The sequence below is a fragment of the Bubalus bubalis genome, chromosome 7 (assembly GCF_019923935.1).
Source record: "Bubalus bubalis isolate 160015118507 breed Murrah chromosome 7, NDDB_SH_1, whole genome shotgun sequence".
Lineage (NCBI taxonomy): Eukaryota > Metazoa > Chordata > Mammalia > Artiodactyla > Bovidae > Bubalus > Bubalus bubalis.
Window position 1 is genome coordinate 44,613,190 of NC_059163.1, and position 19,588 is coordinate 44,632,777.

Genomic DNA, 19,588 nt, shown 5'->3' on the forward strand with positions numbered 1-19,588 from the left:
CAGTAAGTTATAAAATAACCTAACATCAATCTGAATCAAACCCACAATCATCAATAATTTCATTTAGGAAAGAAACGCCCTCCATGTGAGGTTGCTGTCATAATCTCCCTTAGTTTTAAGACGTTATAATCTCTCTATATGCACTAACTCAAGTTAAACTAATCCATGTTGCATTTCCCTAAAGAAAGGTTTCTATCAAGCATCATTCATAATAGTATCAAAAACAATAAAACAGGAATAAATTCAACCAAGAAGTTGAAGAAGACACAAATGGAAAGACATACTCTATTCATGGACTGGAAGAATTAATATTTTCAAAATGACCATGCCACCCAATTGGGGGCAAGAGGAGAAGGGGACGACAGAGGATGAGATGGCTGGATGGCATCACTGACTCGATGGACATGAGTCTGAGTGAACTCCGGGAGTTGGTGATGGACAGGGAGGCCTGGCATGCTGCGATTCATGGGGTCACAAAGAGTCGGACACAACTGAGCGACTGATCTGATCTGATCTGATGCCACCCAAAGCCATCTACAAATTCAAAGCAATCCACATCAAAATACCAAAGATATTCTTCACAGAATATAAGAAAGATCCCAAACTTTGTCTAAAGCCACAAAAGACCCAAAATAGCCAAAAAAATACTGAAAGAAAAAAAGAAAGCTGGCAGTATCACTACTTCTGAATTTCAAACTATACTATAAAACCATAGTAATAAAGAGTATAGTTCAGACACAAAAACAGACACATCAACCAGTGGAACAGAAGAGAGCATCAAAAACGAAATCCTGGCATATTAGTCAACTGATATTCAACAAGGGAGCCAAGAATACCCAACGGGGGGGAAAATGATCTCTTCAATAAATGGTGTTGGGAAAACTGGAGAAACGCAACATGCAGAACAATGAAATTAGAACCCTATATCATACTTCTGGCAAAAAGTGGAAATGGATTAAAGACTTAAATATAAAACCTGATAACTTAAAACTCCTATAAGAACAAATAGGCAAGAACCTCATCGATATTGATCTTGGAGATTATTTGAACAAGATGCCAAAGTACAAATAGCAAATGCAAAAATCAACAAATGGAAATATATCAAATTCATCTTTTACACTGCAAAAGAAACAATTAACAAAATAGAAAGATAACCTACCTAATAGAAGAAAATTTTTACAAACTATGTATCAAGTAAAGGTTTAACATCCAAAATATATAAAGAACTCGGTCATCTTCATAAAAATAATACTAATAATTTGATTAAAAATAGGCAGAAGGCTAAATAAGAGACACTTTGATGGGGACATCAAAATGACTAACAGACATATGAAAAGATAACATCACTAATCACCAGGATTACTGCAAATGGAAACTTCATAGGGATATCACCTCATACCTGTTAGAAGGACCATTATCAAGAAAACAAGAGAGGTCTAGGTGAAGATGTGGTGAAAAGGAAACTTTTATGTATTATCCATGAGAATGTAAACTGCTCCAACCACTATGCAAAACAGTAAGGAAGTTCCTCAAAAAAATTGAAACTAGATCTAACACATGATTCAGCAATTCCATTTCTGGGTACATACCCAAAGGAAATGAAAACAGAATTTCAGTGAGGTATATATACCTCATATATGTTTATCATAGCATTATTCACAACAGTTAAGATATGGAAATAACCCAAAAGCTCATCAAAGGCTAAAGGATAAAAAAAAAAAAGATAGTGGTTCATATACACAATGGAATACTATTCAGCCGTGAGAAATGGGGATATCCTTCCATTTGCAACAACATGGATAGACCTTGAGCAGACTATGCTAATCAAGATAGACAGAGAAAGACAAGTACTATATGAGATCCCTTATATGTCGAAACTAAAAAAGTTAAACCTATAAAAAACAGAGAGTAAAAATTTATTCAATTTTTTCAAAAAGGAAGCAAAAGAAAAAATTATATCAAACGGCGGATGGGGTACTTGGTGTCTTTAAGGAGATTGGACCTTGCATAACTTTTTGTTTATAGTTTCCTACTTCTGGGTTCTTTCTTCTCTCTGGAGTAGGTTGCCAGAGAGGTAATTACCCTCTGGTTTTCTACAAGCCATTCTTTTGAAGAAAAGCAAATCATCTTTAGCGCTTTAATCCTCACTACAGAACCCAATGAGTCAATGCGAGCCTTAGAGCTACTATCCCTTATATGGTTTCCTATATCCTTACTAAGAGCCTTTCCTCTTCAAAGAGTAGTTAGAACCTCCTGTTCTGAAGTCCCGGCTAGCTGGACTCTTAATCATCTTAGCCAGGAGCACAATAGCTTGTTTGCAGACCTGGAAGGAAGTAATAAAAACATTTTGCCCTAAAGACAAACTTAGCATTTAGTCCAACTGCATGCAAATAATTTAATCCTTTCTTTTATTTTTCTTAGCTGCTCAAAAGCAAGCACATACTCTTTAGAGATTAGCCAGAATGTGATGACTTAATTCACGTTTACTACTTACATGCCTGGCTTAACATTCTTGTGAACGTGCTCTGAATATTCTTCCTAAAAGCACTGCTGTCATTTTTGCTGAGAAAAGTGCCTGCGAGTCCATTCATTATAGCCAGGGCCCAAAGTCCTGAAAAACGTGCAGATAAGTGGCTGGGTTTCCCAGTTCCAACCACACTCAGGGAGGCAGCAACAGAGGTCATTATTGTGCTGGCTCTGGTGGTCACCATGAATCATAGTCCAGGGGCTTGTCAGCATTTTTCTGATGGATGGGGATACACTCTAGTACAGAGTAGGGAAGCAGAACAGGTTCATCAGCTACACTGGGGTCACTGTTTATAAGTTTGCGCAGGGAAGTTAGTTCTGCTGCTCTTTCTAGTCATCAAGGCCTGCCCTGAAAACAGAATTCAGTATAGCTTGTATTCCGGTCTTCATCTTTCCTTAATTTTTTTAACTCTTTTGTTGAGCACTTACCAGGCCCAAGCACATAGCATATATTAATAATAACATCCAACATTTGTTGAGTGCTACCATGTGCCAGGCATTATTTTAGATGTTTTGTGTAGATTATACTCCTAACAGCCCAGGGCCATAGGGATTGCTAATATCGCCTTTTACAGGTGAAACTTTAGCCCACAGGGATTAAGTAACTTGTGTGTAGTCACACAGCTAGGAAGTACAGTCTGTGCAATTTGGGGAAATACTATCTTAGAGCGTCTATGGAACTTGTTTGAATATTGGCTGTGAACTGGGGAGACAAGCAAGATCTTCTAGGCCAAAATCCTCCAAAAGGTTCTGAGTGAAAAAGAGTATAAGCATCATCCAAAAGTTAATGGTCAATTAAGAGATACCATTACCAAGGGGAGGGGACAACGCTATTTTGGGACACGTGGGCCTACCAGTGACCCTGCCCTTGAAATCTTGTCTGATAGGTGGTCACAAATTTGGAGGTATAGTTCTTTAGTTTTCAGAAGATGGGAGTTTAGACTCAAAAGACCTGAACTCTATATCTAATTATTAACCTTGAGTAAGTCACTTAAACTTTTTAAGGTTCCATTTTCTCTCCAGTTAACGGGGCTATAACACTAACAACCATCATCCCTATATAACTTGAATTGCTTGACAGGCAGCTTAGACATTCTATAAGAAAATGTTTCATAAACTGGAGTGCTATGCTAATGTGTGATAATTGTGTTGCGCTGAAAGTCCTTATTCTATGGGAATATTTTCTATATACCTTCAGGGTTTGCTGCTGTCACTTCCTAAGAGAAGGGAGCTTTAGCTACTTCTGCATGCTGCCCTTGCTATACCCTAAGATGCTGTTTTACCCAGTCCTTGACCAGAAACCTCCAGCAATTTTTATTTCTGATATTCCAAAGGAATCTTCAGTCTGCCTATCTAAGCCAGGACTTGGATAACTCTGTATAGCCAAGATGATTTGAGAGAGCCCACCTATCACAGAAAAGTAAACAAGCTTCCAGTGATTGAAGTGAATAAGGTAAATAAACCTGGGAAGAAAGAAGAATAACATTTCCTCTAAATTTCACATGATTAAAAAATATATAACGTCCAAATCACAGATAATCAGAAAATAAAATTTGATTTGAAACAAGCGATATTATTGATGGTTTTGTAAATTAAAGACAACCTAACAGGGATTTTACAGAAAGCAAACCAAATCTGAAGTTTCCCATGGGAATCACTGGAAAGCATAATAACCTTAGAGGCCCAGCCATGTTTTTTCCTCAGATCAAAATTACTATACATCTATAGACTTAATGCACCAATGTCAAATGTAAAAAGCTTTAACAGTCCATGGGAAATGATAGAAAAGGAATTAAGATACTAGCACTTGCTCAACTTTTGGATGATGATTTTAAAAAATATCCTCTCTGTCACGTTAAGACTTCAGAGAATTTAAGGAGACAGTAATGGCCCAGAAGGTCTTGCTTATCCTCCCATAGGTCACCTTCAGAGATGAACTATATTCTAGTTTCTCAGAAACCGCTTACTAATCTGACTTTCATAAATTTAGCCAACACATTTCAATTCACTTATAATTCCCAGTAGGAATGCCTCTTTGTGAAATGACTGCTATAAATATAGAAATCTCTAGAATAGCAGTAATGACAAATATATTCAACCTACTTGACTACTTTCACTCAATTTTCATGTTGTTCTGGATATAATTATGTAACCCTTGTTTCATACTTAACTCATTTATCTTTGTTGTAATCATTATTACTTACTTTTATTGTCTGTACTACCATAAAAATAAAAAATATATATATTTTAACATACACATGTAGGGACAAATACACAAGAATAGCCAAGAAAAAAAATTGGCAAAGAAGGATGATAGGAGGTAACACTAGCAGATGTTATAAAAAGCCAGAGGCACAGAAATTTAAAAATCTCCCTGTAAACTTACTTAACCCTCTCCTGCTCTCAGAGAAAATGAGAACTCAACAGATATCTTGTAAAAACTCTCATACAACTCACTTTGCATAGGAAGATGTTATTGTTGACCTGCTAAGTCATGTCCCGTTCTTTGGGACCTCCATAGACAGCAGCATGCCAGGCTTCCTTGTACTTCACAATCTCCCAGAGTTTGCTCAAGCCCATGTCCATTGATTTGGTGATACCATTCAACCATCTCATCCTCATTCAACCATCTCATCCTCTGTCACCCTCTTTTCCTCCTACCCTCAATCTTTCCCAATCCCAGGGTCTTTTTCAATGAATTGGCTCTTCATATCAGGTGGTCAAAGGATTGGAGCTTTAGCTTCAGCATCAGTCCTTCCAATGAATATTCAGGATTGATTTCCTTTAGGATGGACTGGTTTGATCTCCTTGCAGTCCAAGACACTCTCAAGAGTCTTCTCCAACACCACAGTTCAAAAGCATCAGTTCTTCAGTGCTCAGCCTTCTTTATGGTCCAACTGTCACATCTGTACATGACCAGTGGAAAAACTGTAGCTTGGACTATATGGACCTTTGTTGGGAAAGTGATGTCTCTGTTTTTTAATATGCTGTCTAGGTTTGTCATACTTTTTCTTCCAAAAAGCAAGAGCCTTTTAATTTAGTGGCTGCAGTCACCACCCTCAGTGACTTTGGAGTCCAAGAAAATAAAGTCTATCACTGTTTTCACTTTTTCCTCTACTATTTGCCATGAAATGATGGGACTGGATGCCTTGATCTTAGCTTTTTGACTGTTGAGTTTCAAACCAGCTTTTTCACTCTCCATTTTCACCTTCATCAAGAGACTCTTTAGTTCCTCTTCACTTTCTGCTATTAGAGTGGTATTATCTGCATATCTGAGGTTGTTGATATTTCTCCTGCAGTCTTGACTCTAGCTTGTGAGTCATCCAGCCCAGCGTTTCGAATGATGTACTCTGCATAGAAGTTAAATAAGCAGAGTGACAAACATACAGCCTTGATGTACTCCTTTCCCAATTTTAAACCAGTCCATTTTTCCATGTCCAGTTCTAACAGTTGCTTCTTGACCTGCATACAGGTTTCTCAGGAGATAGGTCAGGTGCTCTGATGTTCCCATCTCTTTCAGAATTTTCCACAGTTTCTTGTGATCCACACAGTGAAAAAAGGCTTCAGCATAGTCAATGAAGCAGATGTAGATATTTTTCTGGAATTCCCTTTTCTGTGATCCAATGTACATTGGCGATTTGGTCTCTGGTTCCTCTGCCTTTTCTAAATCCAGCTTGTACATCTGGAATTTCTCAGTTCATGAACTGCCAAAGCCAAGTTTGAAGGATTTTGAGCATTACTTTGGTGGCATGTGAAATGAGCGCAATTATATGGTAGTTCGAACATTCTTTAGCTTTACCTTCCTTTGAGATTGGAATGAAAACTGACCTTTTTCAGTCCTGTGGCCACTGCTGAGTTTTCCAAATATGCTGGCACATTGAGTGCAGCACTTTAATAGCATCACCTTTTAGGATTTTAAATAGTTCAGTTGGAATTCTATCAGTTCCATTAGCTTTGTTCATAGTAATTCTTCCTAAGGCCCACTTGACTTCACGTTCCAGGCTGTCTGGATCTAGTGAGTGACCACACCATCATGGTTATGCAGGTCATTAAGACCTTTTTTGTATAGTTCTGTGTATTCTTGCCACCTCTTATTCTCTTCTGCCTCTGTTATATCCTTGCTGTTTCTGTCCTTTATTGTGCCCATCCTTGCATGAAAACTTTGGAGACATCCTTGATATCTCCAATTTTCTTGAAAAGATCTCTAGTCTTTCCCATTCTGTTGTTTTCTTTTATTTCTTTGAATTTTTCATTTAAGAAGGCCTTCTTATCATCCCTTGCTATTCTCTGGAACTCTGCATCCAGTTGGGTGTATCTTCCTCTTTCTCCCTTGCCTTTTACTTCTCTTTTTTTCTCAGCTATTTGTAAGGCCTCCTCAGACAACCCTTTTCTTGCATTTCTTTTTCACTGTACCACCTTCTGTACAATGTTATGAACCTCCACCATAGTTCTTCAGGCACACTACCAGATCTAATCTCTTGAGTTCTTTCATCACCTCCACTGTATAATCATAATGTATTTGATTTAGGTCATATTTGAATGGCTTAGTGAATTTCCCTACTTTCTTCAACTTAAGTTTGAATTTTGCAATAAGGTGCTTATGAGCTGAGCCACAGTCAGCTGCAGGTCTTATTTTTGCTGACTGTATAAAACTTCTCTATTTTTGGATGCAAATAAAATAATCAATCTGATTTTGGTATTGACCATCTGGTGATGTCCATGTGTAGTCTTCTCTTGCGCTGTTTGCTATGACCAGTGTGTTCTCTTGAAAAAACTTCTTAGCCTTGTCCTGCTTCATTCTGAACTCCAAGGTCATAAGGTGACCTTCATTCACTCCAAGGTAAATTCCAGGCAAGTTTGCCTGTTACTCCAGGTATTTCTTGACTACATACTTTTGCATTCCAATCCCCTGTGATTGAAAAAAAAATCTTTTTTTTATATAAGTTCTAGAAGGACTTGTAGGTCTTCATAGAACCATTCAACTTCAGCTTCTTTGGCATTAGATTAAAATATCATCAGTTAAGATACCCCTTCCAAGTAATTTGTTGATGTATTTGATCAACAAACACATAGAAGTCCTAAGGCAACAACCACAGATGTAGGACTCATTTCATTTACCCAAACATTTTGTAATAATTTCAGTATGATTAGTCAACCACTTAGGGAAAAAAAAAAAAAAGCTTCTAAAGCATTCTTGTGCTTTTATTTCTGTTAAAGAGATGGAAATACCAGATTATCCTACCTGCCTCCTGGGAAGCAACAGTTAGAACCAGACGTGGAAAAACGGACTGTTTCAAAATTGGAAAAGGAGTATGTCGAGGCTATATACCATCACGCTGCTTATTTAACTTCTATGTAAAGTACATCATGTGAAATGCCAGGCTGAATGAATCACAAGCTGGAATCAAGATTGCTGGGAGGAATATTAATAACTTCAGATATGCAGATGATACCACTCTAATAGCAGAAAGTGAAAAGGAACTAAAGAGTCTCTTGATGAAGATGAAAGTTGGAAGTGGAAAAACTGGCTTGAAACTCAACATTCAAAAAACTACAGTCATGGCATCTGGTCCTATCACTTCACACCAAATATGGGGAAAAAGTGGAAACAGTGACAGATTTTCTTTTGGGGGGCTTCAAAATCCCTGCAGACAGTGACTGCAGCCATGAAATTAAAAGACACTTGCTCCTTGGAAGAAAAGCTATGACAAATCTAGACAGCATATTTAGCAGAGACATCACTTTGCCGACAAAGGCTCATATATTCAAAGCTATGGTTTTCCAGTAGTCATATACGGATATGAGAGTTGGACCATAAAGAAGGCTGAGCACCAAAGAATTAATGCTTTCAAATTGTGATGCTAGAGTAGACTCTTGAGAGTTCCTTGGACTGTAAGGAGATCAAACCAGTCAATCCTACAGGAAATTAGCCCTGAATATTCATTGGAAGGACTGATGCTGAATCTGAAGCTCCAATCATTTGGCACATGATGCAAAGAGCTGACTCATTGAAAAAGATGCTAATGCTGAAAAGATTGAAGGCAGGAATAGAAGGAGATGATATAGACAAGATAGTTGGATGGTATCACTGACTCAATGGACATGAGTTTTAGGAAACTCCAAGATAGTGAAGGACAGGGAAGCCTAGCATACTACAGTCCATGGGGTTGCAGAGAGTCAGACATGACTTAGCAACTGAATAACGATCATCTAAATGATTCATGATTAATGATTTTTATTATTATTTTGTTATACTGAGTTGGCCAAAAAGTTTGTAAGCTCTTACAAAAGCACAAGCAAACTTTCTGGACAACCCAATATTTAGTTTCTAAAAATTCGTATAATAAAATGTAGGAGGAAATGGCTACCCACTCCTGTATTCTTGCCTGGGAAAACCCATGGACTGAGGAGCCTAGCAGGCTACAGTTTATGGGTTTACACATGACTAAAGCAACTTAGCATGCATGCATGCACCTATAATAAAAATCAGGAAAAACTAATTTTAAATCTGAATGACTCCTCAAGGTTTTCTTAAATATTGCCTACAATGATGGTTAAAACAACTGAATGCAACATATCCTAGGCTCAAGTTCTCCTCTTTGTACTTATATTCATAACAAGCAAATGCTACTTCATCATCCACCTTCTTTCTCTTCCTGAAAGGAAATAGAAACCTATCTCCTTATTTTATAATAAATTTTGATTTAACTTGGTTACATAAAATAAGAGTGCTAAGAAACTTTTCTTCTCCCTACATTTTAAAATTTTAATTAAAATGTCTCAGCTGATCTATCTGCTAATGATTATTTGGACAGTGATGCAGAGAATCCTTTTTCTCAAAGGAATGAACACCTTCTAAGCCATGAACAGCTTTGGGTCCAGATGTTACTGTTGTTCATTCTCACCATTAATCACTAAACATCGCAGTAGGACCCACCATGGATATTATTCAAACAGAGACTCAATTAAATTCAGAGGCAGTCCATTTAATCTTCATCAGCTCAAACAATGGCAACTTCATTTTTCTCAAACAAATGTTGAGTCAGAGAAGAGAAACTTCAGAGATTTTCATTTCATTCAATATTGTTATAAAGTACCTGGATTTACACTTTGACTTTGGACAAAAAAATAAAGACAGCCACACCACTTTGCTGGAAGGCAATGCTACAGAGAAGATGGAGCAGCCTGCAGCAGAAGGCACAAGTGGTAAGTTTGTGATTAAAAAGTAAAAGATTCATTTGCTCCCTTAAAAGCTATGATAACTGAAGAAAGAAATAAAATATTCTGTTTGGACTCTGCAGTGTGAAGATGGATGTGGGGCAGGGAACAAGAGTGGGAGGGAGAAAGGGGAACATGTCTGACTCTTACATTATTCACTTCATCTAGACCAAGGAGGAAAACAGCTCCTCAGAGAGGTCCAGTTAGAAAGTGGCCTGTGGGCATGACGAATGAGGCATCTATAATTAAGGGCAAGATATAACTACAAGAGACTTTTCTTCCTATGAGTATGACATTGACTTTTTTTTAAGTAGGGTAAAGGCAAGGGGGAGTGCTAACTGGTATCTTCAGCCATTCGTTTGAATCACAACTGCTTACTCCAAGGGCCTCCATTGGGATAATAAAACCTTCTTTGGGGACCCTTTCTTCATCTTCTCTGTATTAATCTAGTTTCTAGAAGAAACAAAAAACATGAGCAAGATCACTAAGGCAAGAAAGGTATGGCATATATAAGATATGGTAAATAATGCAAGGCAGTAGGCTAAAACTAGAATGGCTAGACAGTAGGCTAGAAACAGAGATAGGACTAAAAACAGCGCTTACGGCCAGACCATAAAGGGCTAGGAATTCTAAGAACTGCCAGCTTTCAATTCTACAGGCAATAGGGAGCCATTGAAAAATTCCTGAACAAGAGACAAAAGAATTAGATATGATCAGACAAAGATTTCAGACATGGCTACACATTGGATTCACCTGGGAAGTTATGAAAAATGAGGATGCCAGGATCCAGCCTCAAGGGATTCTATCTATAATTTAATTGGTATGGTGTATGCTCTGGACATCAATTTAAAAAGCTCCCAGATGACTCAGATGTGCAGCAAAGTTTGAGAACCACCACTTTAGAAAAATCATTCTGGAATCTCTGTTTTTGTTCTGTTGGAATGGGCCATGGTGATGGCAGAGAAACTAATTACTAAGATCTCCTAAGGCAAGCAACTTGTGATGAGAATCTGATCGAGGGCAGATCTCAGTAATAGAAGGGATGGTCTCTTCTAAGAAAAACTGTCACAAGGGTCAAATGTGTGGCTGAGATGACTAATTGAACATGGGAAATAAGGAAAAAGAACTGGAAAATAATTCCAGGGCCACCAGCTCAGACCACAGCATAGATGGTGCTGGGGCAAATTAACCAATTTAACAGAAAAAGGGGAACATAAGACGAGGAGCCATGATGGGAGAGGAAAAGAAGAGGACGCTGAAAACATTCTTCAGTCACTCTAACCTTCACCTCCTCCCCTCACCCAGGAGTCGTCACCACTAAATTAAACCAGCATTACTGCTCGACAGCTCTGCCAGGGGCCAGTGAAAGTTGACAGATTTAAGCTGCCCCAGGATAACAGGACATCTATCCTGCCTCAGATGGCCCTCTCCCGGGACCTCCCTGTCTGAAGAGTCCCAATATAGAATTCCTCCCAAGAGGACTTCAGCATGCCAGCTGTCACCAGCACCTGCCAAGAGAGAGAGAGGACATAGTGCAGGAGTGAGGATCCAATCGCCACGAGCCCATAGATCACAATCTCCACCTCGACTCCTTGAATCGCATCCCCAAGCAGATGGAAAGCCAGCGCCGAACCCGGAGCACAGATGCCGCAAGTTCACACCGAGCATGAGTGAACTGTTCGGTTCTTCTCTTTAATTTCTTATCTGATAACAAGTTTCCAGTCCCCAGATCAATACTGCCAGCACGCTGCTGTGCACCCCACCGGCCACACGTTGTTGTCTCTATTACTCTTTTTAGGAGAATCATTATCTGTACACACTCCCATGTAAAAATTATAGTTTGTTCTTTCTCTCCCCAAATAAAACAATTAAAAAGCATATTTTTAAGAGGTTTGCCTCTGCCTTTCACAATAGAAGCTTACTGAAAAAAGCTGCAGTTTTGTAAAAGTAAGGTTTGATCCCCTAGGATCTGTAAACAAAGGCTGTGAAAGTAGAAAAGATGTGGCAGAGAGGGTGTAAGTCAGTCATTTTCACCCACAACGTAATGACCTAAGAACAAAATACATCATCACACGTCCAAACAACCTTCAGAATGGCCGGCTTTAGCAAAAGCACAGCTTGATCGGCCTCTTGGCTACCAGAAGAGGCAGAATCAACAGGAACGCCAGAGCACTTGTCAGTCCTCTCGGAGTGTAAACTGTAAAGTGGCTCCTTGACACGCTTTCCCACGCGGATGGGGGGCTGACCTTTCCAGTGCTGGCCACCAGTAAGGACTGTCTCCCCCTCTATGCGTTACTTGTAGTGTCTCTCAGAGGTGCGTGTGAGTGATTCCTTGCAGTATCCTTGCCTGCCTCTCTTCTTTCTACAAGGTTTAGAAATGTCCCCCTGGAACCACAGAGTGGAATCTACTCTCCCGTTGCCAATTTTGTCACCCAAACATTCTTCCTCAAGCAAGTTAGAGAACTGGGATAATTCTTTTACAAAGAATTGGGCACTGCTCTGCCACTGAGTAAGCTGGTGGCCTTAGGCAAGTATTTAACCTCTCTGTACTCTGGTTTTATCATTTGTAAAATGGATTAATAATGCTTCCTAGTATAAGGACCGATACGAAGATTAAATATACTAACACAAGTGTGATGTCTGACACACAGTGATTGTCACAAATATATTACTTGCTGTCACAATTTTTCTAAGATGCAATATAGCTTAGTGACTAAGAACATGAACTCCACAGCCAGTTTGCTTGGGTTCAAATTTTGACATCACCACTTTTCAGCTGTGTGTTTTAGGACAAGCTATTAGCTTCCCTGGGCCTTTATGTTATTTAAACTATAAAATAATATAGTATCTATCATAAATGGTTGTTGTGAAGATTAATCCTCACATATATATATGGATATAGACTGAATATTTGTGTCCCCCCCAAAATTCTTCTGTTAAAACCTGTTCCCATACTGACTCTTCGTAGGGGCCACTATAATTACCTCATTAGCATAACTCAGCTGGGATCCCTTGGACCCACAGTGAATAACAAAGACACTTATATCACTTGGGAAATCCCAAGGGTTTAGAAGCTCCCCCTCAAGAACTCAGGACAAAGACCAGATAAACTCTTTATTATACAATGGATGAGAAGCTTATAAAATTGAATTTCATTCTTCTACCCTTCTTGATTAGACAAACTCAAAAAGGAACTACACTGAAACCTTTTTCCCTAGTTGTAATCATATTAAACAAAAATATATACCATTGCAGACATATGTGTCTCCACTTTCTAAAGTTAATAATAGTAATAATTATAATTTATTGAACACACTATATGCCAAGCACTTTACCTCACTGAAATAAACAACAAATCAACTGACAGGAAAAGGAACCGAGAGTTGGAGAGATGAAGTGTTGACCTAAGATGAGAACTGGCAAACTATGGCTCACAGTCCAAATCTAGCTCATCTGCAAGCTAAGAACGTGGCTGCATGCTAAAAATGATTTCTGTATTTTTTAATGATTGAAAAAAGAGAAAAGAATAATATTTTGCGACATGTTAAAATTACATGCGATTCAAATTTCAAGTCTATAGTCTTATTAGAATACAATCATGCCCATTTGTTTCCACCTAGACTAGAGTTATGTTCACTACAATGACAGAGTCAAATAGTTGCAACAAAGCCTATGTCCTGCAGGGCCTACAATATTGATTAGCTGGCCCTTTACGGGAAACCTGCTGACCCCTAACAGAAGGTTATGGTTAGTGAGTGGCAGAAGTGGAACATAAAACTAGGTTTCTCTGGTTCCAAAGTACATAATCACAGGGGCAACATCTCCTCATTATTCTGAGCCTACTGTGTGTTCCAACAGTCAGATCATGTTCAGACATCCCAGTTCAGCCTCAGAAATTACTGATGTTCTTTCTACATAAGAGAACTGAACTCAGAGACCTTAAGTCATTCACCTAAGGCCACCGACAGGCCCTGCACAGCTCTGTGCTCTTGTTCTTATGATGCCCATGCCTGAACTCCACTCTATTCCAGAACAGAACAGAGAGATTCCTAAATTGCACATTTCCGCACTGCCCACAAAAAAAAATAAAAAGTTCCCTTTCCTTAGGTGCCACCATTTTGGAGTGGGGAGAACAGGAAAATTTGAACTGAGGTTCAGACCCAGAGAAGTGACACAGGGTTGGGTTCAGCCAGAAGGACACCATTCAGCCTATGGCTGCAAGCCCCAAGGCCATGTGCCCAAAAACTTTTACTCTCTTATTCCACTTTGGGAGGCAGACTCTAGAAACCTATGGCTGTCATACATTTGGGAAAGAACTCAGAACAGCAAAACCAATGTGATTGAAGGTCTAAAGATAAATACCCTAGGTTCACCACAAAAAAGGCAGGGGGAAAGCATCTATGAATATTTGAAAGATCATACATCAAAGGAGGAATGAAATGAGAAATTGCTTGCTGTTATCCGAGGAAAATTGTAAGCTGATAAAATGGAACATCAAGAAGTGTAACCTATTCAGAAGCATAGAGAATGTGTGGGCACTGGGCCCAAAGCAAGTTTTGTTTAGGCAGTCCCTTCTGGAAGACGTGGGGTTCAGGAAACAGCATACCTTTACATTTCCAGCTGGGGTTTACTCAGTTGTTCTATTACAATGCAGATTCTTTTGAAAACTTTATGAAAGTGACATTGAGAATGGCTGCCTCTTACAGAAGAGTGAATGAACCCTGGTCTAGGAGTTAATTTAAGCAGGTATAGGCTTAGATAGGTAAGCATTTGGCTATGGATGACACCCCTGCTCACATGCAGGGGTATCTTACAAAGCTCTCATACAGTATCATAAGTCTCCTGTGGGGCCACTTGGGGATGAGATGGTGGTAGGGGACTTCTTACACTTAGGAGAAGAGGGAGAATGTTTTGACGAGGTGAGGAAACTGTAAAGGAAGACATTGATCAGAGCAGGGTTATTGTCCACTGGGATCCCTTGGACAAGTTTTGGATTCACTGGTCACAAGTAGATCTATTTTAGGGACCTAGAAGGGTATGGCTGAGAATGAGGAGGCCCTTTGTCCAGCCTCTGCTGGGATCCAGCTCCGTTCTGGTGCCTCAGAGACGGCACTTCCACATGGACACTGGACTCTCATGATGTCAGTGCCAGCAAGCCAGCACCTCTGCAAAGGGTCTGGAGGTACCAGGTGTGGACAGGTGGGAGCCAGCACCGGAAAGGAAAAAGCTGAAGGATAGATGTTAATGCTAGTAATTTCAGTCAACTGACTGCCATTCTGCAAAGAATCCCAGAACTGTGAGAGAAGATGTGCTTTGGATGAGGGAGTCCTAAAAAGTCTTGTTACTTCTCAGGCAGGATAATACTGAGCTAGCCAAGACAGGGGCTACACATATACAGACTAAACAATAAGCATTTTGGTAGACTGTCAATTCTGATTGTTTATCACTACACAAGTAGAAAAACCTCTCCTGGAAGAGGCTGCCTGTTGCTTGTCTGACTTGCTCTTGTATGAGGCTCCTTATTCTGTGCTCCAAGCTCCTCCACAACCACTCGCATTGGCTGCTTCTGGTATCAGACCTTTCTCTCAGTTTCTCTCTGTCCTCAGTTGCTCAGTGTTCACATGTTAAGTGCAGCAGCTTCATCAAATGCATTCTCAAACTATAAAGAGACTCATTCTTGACTTGCTGTTACTGCAGATAGCTATGTAATAGACTGGGTTCTCCTCCTTTATCTATTCCCCATTATCCAGGAAATGGATTTTGTCTTTTTGTATGATGCCTCTATTTGTCTCCTGCTTAGTCTGTCTCAGTCTGTTCTGCACAAATTTTATGTTTCATGATGCAAAATTCAGTATGGATTTTTGGTGGGGAAAAAAAAAAAAGATGTTCCAAGATGCCTCTTACCTGACAAAAATATTTCCTGCTGTATAGAAACAGGTAATATCCCAAGTCACACCGTCAAACATCTCATAGCACAAAGTAGCCTAGGACTTTCTGATGAGGCTGTGCCTGCCCCATATTTATATCTGACACATACTCTAAATTTTGCATAACAAAATACACATTGTGAAATTCTGTGTTTGAAATTATAGAAAATAGTCTAAAAACAATAGCCAACACCTATTAAGAAACTACTTTTTTTCTAGAAGCATTACTACTTTCATTACCTCTTCACAATAACTGTAACTTAGCCATTATCTCCATCTTACAGAAGAGAAATCAGAAGCTCAAAAGGTTTAAGAAACTGGCAGTCTTTTCAAGGCCAAACTGTAGATAGGAATGCTGAGAATCCAACCTGCAGCATCTGATTCCAAAGATGGGTCTCAGGCTCACTGCTGCACTGCCCAGGAAGAAAAAGGTAGCAGGCTATAATGGAACACATTCTAAAATCTCAGGGCCATCCTGAAGGAGCAAGGGCAGCCATTGCATTAAATAAATGATTAAGAACTAAATATTACCTTTTTACATCTCTGCCAATTTGATCAAGAGGAATGATGTTTGATTTTAGCTCATATATCTTTGATTACTAATGAAATTTGACGGGTTTTTTTCCATTCTTACTGGCCATTAATTTTCTTCTTTTATGAACTGCCTATTCATTTACTGTGTTCTTTTCTCTACTGTGATTTGAAAGTTTTTCTTATCAATTTTTAAGACCTCCTTATCTTTAAGGCCATTAATCATTTAACCACTGTATTTGTCACAAATATTTTATCCCAATTTATCATTTTCCTTTAAATTTTTATTATGCTGATAATTTAGGTAAGAAAATTCAGAATACTTTGACAATTAAATCTAAGCCTTTAGATTTAACCTTACATACAATGTTCCTTTATCTTCATGCCAAATTTTCCCATGAGTAGTCAGGTCCAAGTAGGATTATGTTGCATTAACCACAGTTTCATCAATGCATTGATACATTAAAATACTGACATATTAATTTATAGTACACACCAGTAACCCAAATACCATATAGACAATGTACAAATCAAGTCACTTTGCCCCATTCTTCTAGATCTTGGGAGTCTATATTATATCAAGACCTACAGAACTTAGTATTATTACTGCTTTATAACAGAGAAAGAGACTCAGAAATGACTCATGTCTTTAGTAGCATAAGTAGAACAAGCATCCAAGTCTCTTCTTCACTGTTTAGTTAAAAAAAAAAAATGTGAAATGTACGTTTTGATAAGAACACAGTCCTTAATTGTACCAAGCATGAAAAAACAACACAAGCATTTTACTTTGCTAAACATATAGATCATTTAAAAATGAGGAAAATAGGTGTAAAATTATCTAGGAAAGTGGACAACTTTATGATTTGTTTGTCATCTCCCTCCTCGCCTTAACATAATATGCAGCACATCCCGACAGCTCATAAAGTGCTCCACCACCACCACCAAATCACTAGCTTTTATGGAGACAGTAATGAACCTAAGATACCTCAGTAAGAGTTATAAAAATGTAGACACTTCTCACATTAAAAAAACAAGTGGAAGTATTTTGTAAACCAAAAATATTCAAATGTCTTGAGAAACGGGAATGCTGGAACCAAAACTACTGCATAAATATTTGCAGTTTCACCCACACGCTATTTCCCCAGGATTTACAACTGTTCACCACTTTTAATGCTCCAGCTCTGACCTGCTTAAAAATAGTTTGCAAGTGCTCGTAAGTCCCAGTTGATTTTGAAGGGGATAAGTGTTGGGGGGCACTGAAGAAATCTGTACGGGCAAATAAACAAGGTTGCCCCTACCCAGTAAACGGTCTGCCAGCTCAGCTCCTTTTGCTCGAAGACCCTGCCTGCCCTTGGACAGACGAGTTTTTCTTAAGTAAAAGTGATCCCTCCTTCTTCCTCTTCCACATATGAAGGATTAAGACATTTCAGTCTCCTCTGAGTTCCACAACTGTGAAAGCTCTCTGGCATCTCATATTAATACGGCTTGCACTGATGCGACCTAAAGAGCCTTTTTAAAATCTAATCTACACTACTATGCTTATTTACTGTTCCTTGACAGGTCCCAGATCTGATTGAGAAAGAGTTTCTCCAAACACTAAGTATTGGGAACAGTCAGGTAAAGATAAGAGGAATGTATTAAAGGATTAAGTGCAAACAGAAAATGAAGAGGAGGGCAGGCCTGAGAAAATTAAAATAGCAATGAAGAGTGAGATTTGAAAAATGGCATTTATGAGGTCAAATGAAATTAGCCAAACTTTATCACAGAGCAGCACATTGTTGACAGTGTTTAAAACATGTTCTCCTGCTTCACAGAAATGAGTTTCTCCCAAGTGTTTCTCATCCCGGGTGCTGCTAATTAGCACTTTTATTTCTATGCTATTTGCCGGTGCTCTTCGTTGCTGTCCAGGACAGCCATGTGAAATCTGTGTACATCCTTCTCCTAAGGAAGGAACAGGGCAAGTAATGTTGGACTATGTTCCACAGCAAAAAATACAGATTCCACATGATAAACAGTACTTACACTTCAATTCCTCATTCCCTGTTCACCACAAATGGAAACATCTTCAAAAGGTACTTATTTCCAAAAGCCTCTTTCCTTCCCTTTCAAAAGAAAATGTATTTTCAAATCCTTGGAAAGGCTTTACAGAGAACCCTGTGACCTCCTCAGTTAAAGGGTCCATTCAGCCCACATGGCAGCCATCAGCGGTTCCTGGACTTGAGCCACAAGGCTCTTACTCTGCCACTCTTTGAGATCAGCAGGGAAATAGCAGGCATATTGTCAAATGGAATATTACACCATTTTGGCCCCCAAAAGAGATGTTAAGAGCTGTTGAGCTGTAGCATGCTGCTCAAGAAAGAAGTCAGCTTTAGTAACACTACCGAAATGCAAAGAAACTTGTTTTTCTTTTCAACAAAGAAATCCAAAGCAAAGACCATTACCACTACCTATTCAAGGACATTACCTACTTCCTGAAAATCAAAGCTTCTCCAATAACCTGCCTACTGAATACCTACAGAGCTTACCTATACTTTACACCAATGACTCTCAAAATGATAACCATAGACCAGCAGCAGGGCTTCCCAGGTGGCACTAGTAAAAGACCCTCCTGCCAATGCAGGAGATGCAAGAGACTCGGGTGGGTTGGGAAGATTCCCTGGAGTAGTAAACCGCAACCCACTCCAGCATTCTTGCCTGGAGAATTCCTTGGACAGAGGAAGGAGCCTGGCGGGCTATAGTCCATAGGGCCACAAAGAGTCCGACGTGACTGAGCGGGCACGCACAGACCAGCACCAGCAGCAGACCTGGGAACTTGTTAGAAATGCAGATCTGCACCTCAGACCTACTGAATTAAAAATGCTTGGGGTTGGGCCCAGAAATCTAACAAGTCTTCCAGGTGGTTCTGATACACACTAAAGATGGAGAAAGCACTACTCTTTGCAATGCTATTTTTAACCCTCATCTAAGCACAGAAAACATCACTGTAATTTTTAGGGTTAGCACACCTGGCCAGAGTAAATAATTTCAACAGTCTCTGTTATTGGGTTTCCCAGGTGGCACCAGTGGTAAAGAACTCGCCTACCAAAGCAGGAAGCATAAGCAATATAGGTTCAATCCCTGTGTGGGGAGGATCCCCTGGAGGAGGGCATGGCAACCCACTCCAGTATTATTGCCTGGAGAATCCCATGGACAGAGGAGCCTGGTGGGCTACCATCTATAGGGCCACATAGAGTCAGACACGACTGAAGCGACTACACACACACAAACACACACACACACACACACACACTTCTCTGTTATTATTGCTTTCAGCAATGTTGTCACAAAACCCTGTAAGAATCTGAAGACAAACCTCTGAGAATCTAGGGATAAAATGCAAAAAGGCA

General features: G+C 39.4%; 1 long non-coding RNA gene across 9 annotated transcripts in view; it reads right to left on the reverse strand.

Annotated features, from left to right (window-relative positions):
• LOC112586189 overlaps positions 1-19,588 on the reverse strand; it is a 197,662-nt gene that overhangs the window by 83,009 nt on the left and 95,065 nt on the right. Inside the window, exon 1 of one of the 9 annotated variants that reach the window (XR_006552201.1) lies at positions 18,728-19,263. The exons of 7 other annotated variants lie outside the window; for them this stretch is intronic. This is a non-coding gene — a long non-coding RNA (uncharacterized LOC112586189). Of the gene's footprint in view, positions 1-18,224; positions 18,703-18,727; positions 19,264-19,588 lie in introns of those variants that run through there. One more of the 9 variants, XR_006552204.1, reaches the window with a different exon arrangement.